Here is a 7500-nt window from a genome sequence, read left to right as displayed (position 1 = left end):
GGCCAGACAATGGCTGCTGATGACTCCGCTGATAGATCTATAGGCTCCTCCAAACCTCCATCCCTAACTGACAAGGATGGTAAGGTTGCAGACACTATAATAAACTAACGAGCTTGAGCGGTAACTGAACTCCCATCCAACAGAATTCGAGACAGGGACGTTTGCAATGGGCTACCATATATTTCACCTATCACACAATATATGACGCAACATCTCCAAAGTCCATAGTGTCTGAATACATATGCGTACTATAGTCAATTCTCTTTAGTGAGGCAGATTTGCACCGACTCACAGTGGTGCTCTTTTAGCTCGGAAAAGTTTCCTGATCGCTGATTGGTTAGACAAAATAATTCTAACCAATCAGAGAGCAGGAAACTCTTCCGAGCTAAAAGGACACACTTGCGAGACAGTGCAAATGCGCTTCATTAAAAAAAATTGAGTATAGGTAAATGCAAGCAAATAAGGTAAGAAAAAATAAAATACAAAGGATCAAATACTCCCACGTATATCTAAAGTCACGTAATATTTGATGAACCCTCTTCTAAGTATATAGTGTCGAAATATATGTTTGTACCAGATACAAGCAATGCAAATAATGTAAAAAAAAAAAAAAAAAAAAAAAAAAAAAAACCACATTATATGAACACAAATGAGTGACCAATCGTAAATGTCATACTTGAGCTTTGCAATATTTATCTTAGTAGAACTAATTCAATGTTGTTACTGTTCTTAAAATATTTAATTTTTCCTTGTTTCCTTTCCTAAATGGGCTATTTTCCCTGTTGGGGCCCCTGGGCTTATAGCATCCTGCTTTTCCAACTAGGGTTGTATCTTAGCAAGTAATAATAATAATAATAATAATAATAATAATAATAATAATAATAATAATAATAATAATAATATGAACGTCTTTTTCTATTGAAAGCTGTGTTGCTCAAGGAAAAAATAGAAATTTAAAAATCACCTTGTAATACTAATAATAAAGATACTTTCTCCAGGCTTGTTAAAATCTTTTGATACTAAATTGCATTTAACATTACATTTTAGCATGTCGTTCTTCCACATACCCTGATCAATAGAAGCATGTTAAAAAAACAACTTATCTCGCTAATGCAAGTTCCATCCGAAATATGTAGGTTCAAATACCCCTCTAGAGGTCAGGCAATCTTAGAAATGGCATCCAGCCACTTGGAGAGGTGACGGGTACTTGCACAAAGGTTTTACATTTTCTTCAAGCACAATTTGGCCACACTTAACCTTTGGCCTGCATTAGATAGAAAGGACGTTTATCTATACTTTGTCTAGACTATAGTCAATTTCTTTTAGCGATAAAGATTTGCACCGACTCGCAGCGGTGCCCTTTTAGCTCGGAAAAGTTTCCTGATAGCTGATTGGTTGGACGAGATAATTCTAACCAATCAGCGAACAGGAAAATTTTCCAAGCTAAAAGGGCATCGCTGCGAGTCGGTGCAAATATGCCTCGATAAAAGAAATGGTTTTTGGTGGCCGATGTGGTAACATCCATGACTGGTGAACGCCGGACTGGGGTTCAAAGAACTCCTAAAATTCGTTCGTTCCTTTGGTCGCTACAACCTTACCATCCTTGTAAGCTAAGGATGCAGGGTTTGGAGGAGCCTACAGGTCTATCTGCTAAGTCATCAGCAGCCACTGCCTGGCCCTCATTGGTCCTAGCTTGGGTGGAGAGGGGTCTTCGGCACGGATCATTTTTAATATGGTCAGTCTCTAGACCATTGTCCCCCTTGATAGGGCAACGTCATTGTCCCCATGCCTCTGCCATTCATGAACAGCCTTTAAAACCTTTAAACGTGTTAGCCTACCATTCGCATGGCAGCAGATCGATCCCCGCCCGGGACCATGAGTTTAAGCTGTTTACTGAGGAGGCCACTACTGTGGTTGGGCACCACAATGGGGCTTGAGCTTGCCCGGCTGACGTTCTAGTGAGCATTTATTCTGGCGAAACTGGAACTGAAACCAGACACCTTTGACCTTTGACCCTACGATTTACAACAACGCCCCAATTCTACAGTGAATTAGTGAATGAAAATTTGTATCACGATCAAAATTTCCATCTTTCATAAAATATTAAAAAAAAATAATGCTAATAATAACAGCTAAGGGTTCCATTTGTTCCAAAATCAATGCGAGTGTGAGTGAATATGTGCGTGCGACTTGCACTACAATGAAATAAAATAATAATAAAAAAAAAAAAAAACCGAATATGACAAAAAACGAAAGAGAACAGAGGAACAAAGGACCTGCGTAACGGAATAGTAAAAGTGAATTCGGTATGCAAGGGAACACAAGACAAAAAGAAGGAAGTGGGAGAGAGGAAACAAGCGTCCCTGATTCGGCTTGACTTTTCCTTCTTCATCTCCTTCTTCTTATTCTTCTTCTTCTTCTTCTCTTCTTCTTCTTCTCCTCCTCCTCCTCCTCCTCCTCCTCCTCCTCCTCCTCCTCCTCCTCCTCCTCTTCTTCTTCTTCTTCTTCTTCTTGTTCCTTTCATCCTCATCCTCCTCCTCCTCCTCCTCCACTTCTTCTTCTTCTTCTTGTTCCTCCTCATCCTCCTCCTCCACTTCTTCTTCTTTTTCTTGTTCCTCCTCCTCCTCCTCCTCCTTCTTCTTCTTGTTCCTCCTCCTCCTCCTCCTCCTCCTCCTCCTCCACTTCTTCTTCTTCTTCTTGTTCCTCCTCCTCCTCCTCCTCCTACTCTTCCTCCTTCTTCTTCTTCTTCTTGTTCCTCCTCCTCCTCCTCCTCTTCTTCTTCTTCTTCTTCTTGTTCCTTTCATCCTCCTCCTCCTCCTCCCCTTCTTCTTCTTCTTGTTCCTCCTCCTCCTCCTCCTCCTCCTCCTCCTCCTCCTCCTCCTCCTCCTCCTCTTCTTCTTCTTCTTTTAAAGATTGCCTGGCCCTTCCTTCCAGACACAAGCTCTTAGCAACTCGAGCCTTCCTTCTCATTGTCCATGATGACGATATCTGCCAGGCAGTAAAACCCGCGAAACTCCGCCGTGTTTTCTCTTGTCGAGTCGTTGCGGGATGTCGTAAAGCGGAAAGAACTTGATCATTAGGCTTCGCTTGCAGTGATTTAAGCAAGATTTCTTTTTTAATCTTTTAAGTATCTTGCAAGTTTAAAGACAGGCTAGATTGTTTCTCAGCCGTTTTCCTTATCTGACTAGAGTTCTCTTGCTTGAGGGTACACGCGGGCACACTATTCTATCTCGTTTCTCTTCCTCTTGTTTTGTTAAATTTTTCATAGTTTATATAGGAAATATTTATTTAAATGGCATTGTTCTTAAAATATATTATTTTTCCTTGTTTCCTTTCCTCACTTAGCTATTTTCCCTGTTTGGGCCCCTTGGCTAATAGCATCTTGCTTTTCCAACTAGGGTTGTAGCTTAGCAAGTAATAATAATAATAATAATAACTGAGGTTATGTCTTATTAGGTAGCTAAACTACATAACTTATGTAGTTTACCTATTTGATAAACTGCAGTTTTCATATCAATACGCTAAATATGTTTTATTAGCTAACTAAATATGTACTAACAACTTCAACGGTGGTTCAATACACTTAAATGGGGTTGTGGTGGCCGATGTGGTAACGACCCTGGCTGGTGAACGCCAGACTGGGGTTCAAGTCGCGCTCAAACTCATAAGTTCCTTTGGTCGCTGCAACCTCACAATCCTTGTGAGCTAAGGATGGGGGATTTGGGCGAGCCTATAGGTCTATCTGCTGAGTCATCAGCAGCCATTGCCTAGCCCTCCTTGGTCCTAGCTTGGGTGGAGAGGGGGCTTGGGTGCTGATAGTCTCTGGGGCATTGCCCTGCTTGATAGGACAACGTCACTGCCCCTTGCCTCTGCCATCCATGAGTGGCCTTTAAAATTTTATAGCCTTTAAACCCTTAAGTAAAAAAAGACATCAGTATTTGTTTACAAGAGCAAGCTCTCCATTTACTCCCAAATTATGCAGTCCTGCAGCTCTCCTCTTCTTGTACAGTAATTAGCAGGTTCTTTAAATTGGGGGAAAGCACAAAATGGCAAGATATGCTGAGCAAGGGGGGGAGGAGTTATAAAACATCTAGCTTGGTTTCCTCACTAAACGACCTGGAACTGACATCGTCAACGTAGTCTAACTAAAGGTACCCTGAAACTTGCACGACTTTTAGCCACGAATTTGTCGGGGCAAGTCGTGACATTTTGTGGCACGAACCGGAAGATAAAATTAAAAAAAAAAAAAATTATCTCAGAATCACAGCTGACCTGTCCACATTGACACGAACTGGCACGACGAGTTCAAGCATAGTTTGTGCACTTCCTGCATAGTCCGGACGAGTTCCCGAACAGTTCGCACATAGTTCACGACCCGGTCTCGAAATTTTGTCGTGACCAAAATTTTGAACATTTCAAAATTTTCATCATGACATTCCACAATGTTACAACGGGTTTACGAACACTTCATGCCAGTTCACGACTCGAGTCGTGACAATGCGTGCCACAAATTCGTGCAAGTGTCAGCCTGGCTTAACAGAAGTTTGTGATGTCAGCGTAGATAAACATTAGTTCGTGATGCAAGCGTACATTTGATATATCGTATATTCAAAATATATACAAAATTGAAAATGGAATAATTATTCAAAAGTGTCACTTCTTGTGAATTGTATATTCTATAGACAATATTGAGTAATTACTCCATTTTTTATCGTATATTCAAAATATATACTAAATTGAAAATGGAATAATTACTCAAAAGTGTCACTTCTTGTGAATTGTACACTCTATGGACAATATTGAGTAATTGCTCCATTTTTTATTTAGTATATACTGTACTTTGGATATATATCAAATGTACGTTGGCATCACGAACTTCCGTTTAGGTTAACTATGTTGAGGATGTTAGTTTCAGGTCGTTTAGTGAGTATAACAAGCTATCTTTTTTTATATAACCTACCCCCCTTGCCATTTTCAGCTTTCCTCCCATTTAAAGAACCTCCTAATTACTGTACAAGAAGAGGAGAGCTGCAGGACTCCATAATTTGGGAGGAAATGGAGAGGGTGCTCTTGTAAATAAATACCAAAGCATCATTCGAATATTACTTCATCAGTGTTCGGATAGAAAAGTCTAAAAATAATATATAAGACTAACCGACAGAAAAGGCTAAAAGAAGACCTAATACTCGCCTGAAAGAAATAACTATGAATTTATGATACACGCTGAACAGAGAACCTTTCTTATTATTTTCCCTGTTGGAGCCCCTGGGCTTATAGCATCCTGCTTTTCCAACTATGGTTGTAGCTTAGCAAATAATAACAATAATAATAATAATAATAATAATAATAATAATAATAATAATAATAATAATAATAATAATAATAATAGATAACAAGTAATTGTACTTTCTTTATGTACGATAATACGGTTAACGTGCGTCTGAACTGACTTGTTTTTCCTGAAATTTCATACACTGGTATATAAAAACATAAAAACCTCAGATAATATTTTCATTACATAAAACTAAAAAATAGATAAATAAACTTCTACTATAATTGTACAAACCACTAAGGCGTTAGATACGCCAATCTTTTGTTTATAAAATTAATTCATGAATATTTTATCTATATATTCTTTTAAAATTTAAGGGAGGAAAAATATGAGGGAAGAACTCTTAACGTTTTCTAGGAAATTTCTTAAGCAAGCTACAGCCCCCAGGTCTAAAAAAAAAAAAAAAAAAAAAAAAAAAAAAAAACCCTGGTCTCACAGGAGGAATGAACATATAAACATATTAGGCCTAACGTTTGACGAGATTAAATCCCAGAGGCTAAAAGGCTGTGCAAGAGTAAACTATAAACTGCTGCTTTTCTTTAGAAGAAGAAAAAGAAAAAAACAAATTTTCATAAAAAAGACAAACTTTTAAATATTGTTTTTTTCTTTTTTTCTTTTTTAAAGATAAATTATCTAGCATTAATTTCAAAATAAAGAGAAGGTATGAAATATTTTTATTTCAACTGAATGAACAATAAAAGTAATCTTTAGCGAGAAATATTAAACATTCATCAAAAAGAAACTTTAAATGTTCTTTTTTCATGAAACATAAACTTGTGCGTATAAATACCATAATTAATCAAAGACCTTTTTAACTATAAAACATAAAGCTTCAAATATGATGCTATTCCTAAATTTTAATATTTAAAAAAAAAAAAAAAAAAAAAAAAAAAAAAAAAAAAAATCCAGTTGCAGTTATTTCATGATCGTACCTAAGCATAATTGATTTCACGGCCTCTTGGTTGATTCAATATATCCAAAGAATCTTTTAGAACTTGGGTTTAAATAAGCATGAAAGAAAGTTCTCTATGCGCAAACAAATTCTAATTTCGATAAACATTTAATACTTTCTTCCGGAAATTTAGACATAAAAATAATTTCATATTTTCACAACTCTGAAATGAATTTTTGCCTTTGTATTTGCAATACATTAATATTCAAATACACAATTTAATTACTTTTGATATTATTTTTATAGAAAAGAAATGTATCCCTCCAAATGTAAAAAAAAGAAAAAAAAAACAGTTATAATGTAGTAAACTCGAGATGGATATAGAGGTAAATAAAAATAAACAATGAGGTTTAATGTAGAAAGAGGTGAAAAGGATAGAAATTTAAGTTGAAGATGAAAGAAGGACAGAAAAAAGAAGAGGCTAATAAATGGGCCAAAATAAGAAAAAAGGAGAAAGGGTAAGAAGGTAATTAAGTGTAGAAGTATTAGAGGAAATGGTGATGAATAAGAATCTGGTGTAGTCTCAAAGAAATATACACCTGTAAATTTGCATTAAAAAAAAAAAAAAAAAAAAAAAAAAAAAAAAAAAAAAACGCAAATGCCTGGCAACATTTATTCCAGGATTTTTACCGTTTACAAAAAAAAACAAAAAAAAACGGATATATTGACGTAAAGGAGTGATATTACGGTCACAAACCCGTAGAAGATAATAACAATGTAAGGTAAAATTACGGCCGCCTGTATTTTACCGAAATACGGATGAGAACAGTATATTTTCACGGAGGACTTCCGATTAAAATTACGGTTTTTTAACAGTACACGAACAAATATATTTTAATCTGGAAAAACAATGAAGTGTACAAATATCTCTTTCTCGTTTCTGCCTCGGTAAAATGTTTTTGAAAAATATAACTGTGCTAACAAATCGTGGCCAAAACAATGCAGAATTCTGATATGGTTAAAACATTAAAGTTTGACAGGTTCGAACTAAAATTATTTTACAGTTAGAGAGAGAAAAACACGACAGGTACATGAGCAACTATTGCCTTTCAATGCGATATTTAACACCAGAAAAATAAAAAGAATAATTGAATTAGCATTATACAAGTTGAGATAATGTAACTTTAGTATTACACAAATTTAGATAAAGTAACTTTAGCTTTAGATCAATTTGGATAAAGTAACTTTAGCATTATATAAATTTAGATAAAGTAAC

Source organism: Palaemon carinicauda, chromosome 15 (genome assembly GCF_036898095.1).
Source record: "Palaemon carinicauda isolate YSFRI2023 chromosome 15, ASM3689809v2, whole genome shotgun sequence".
NCBI classification, from domain to species: Eukaryota; Metazoa; Arthropoda; class Malacostraca; order Decapoda; family Palaemonidae; genus Palaemon; species Palaemon carinicauda.
The sequence above is the reverse complement of the archived record's forward strand: the minus strand, read 5'-3'. Positions refer to the sequence as shown.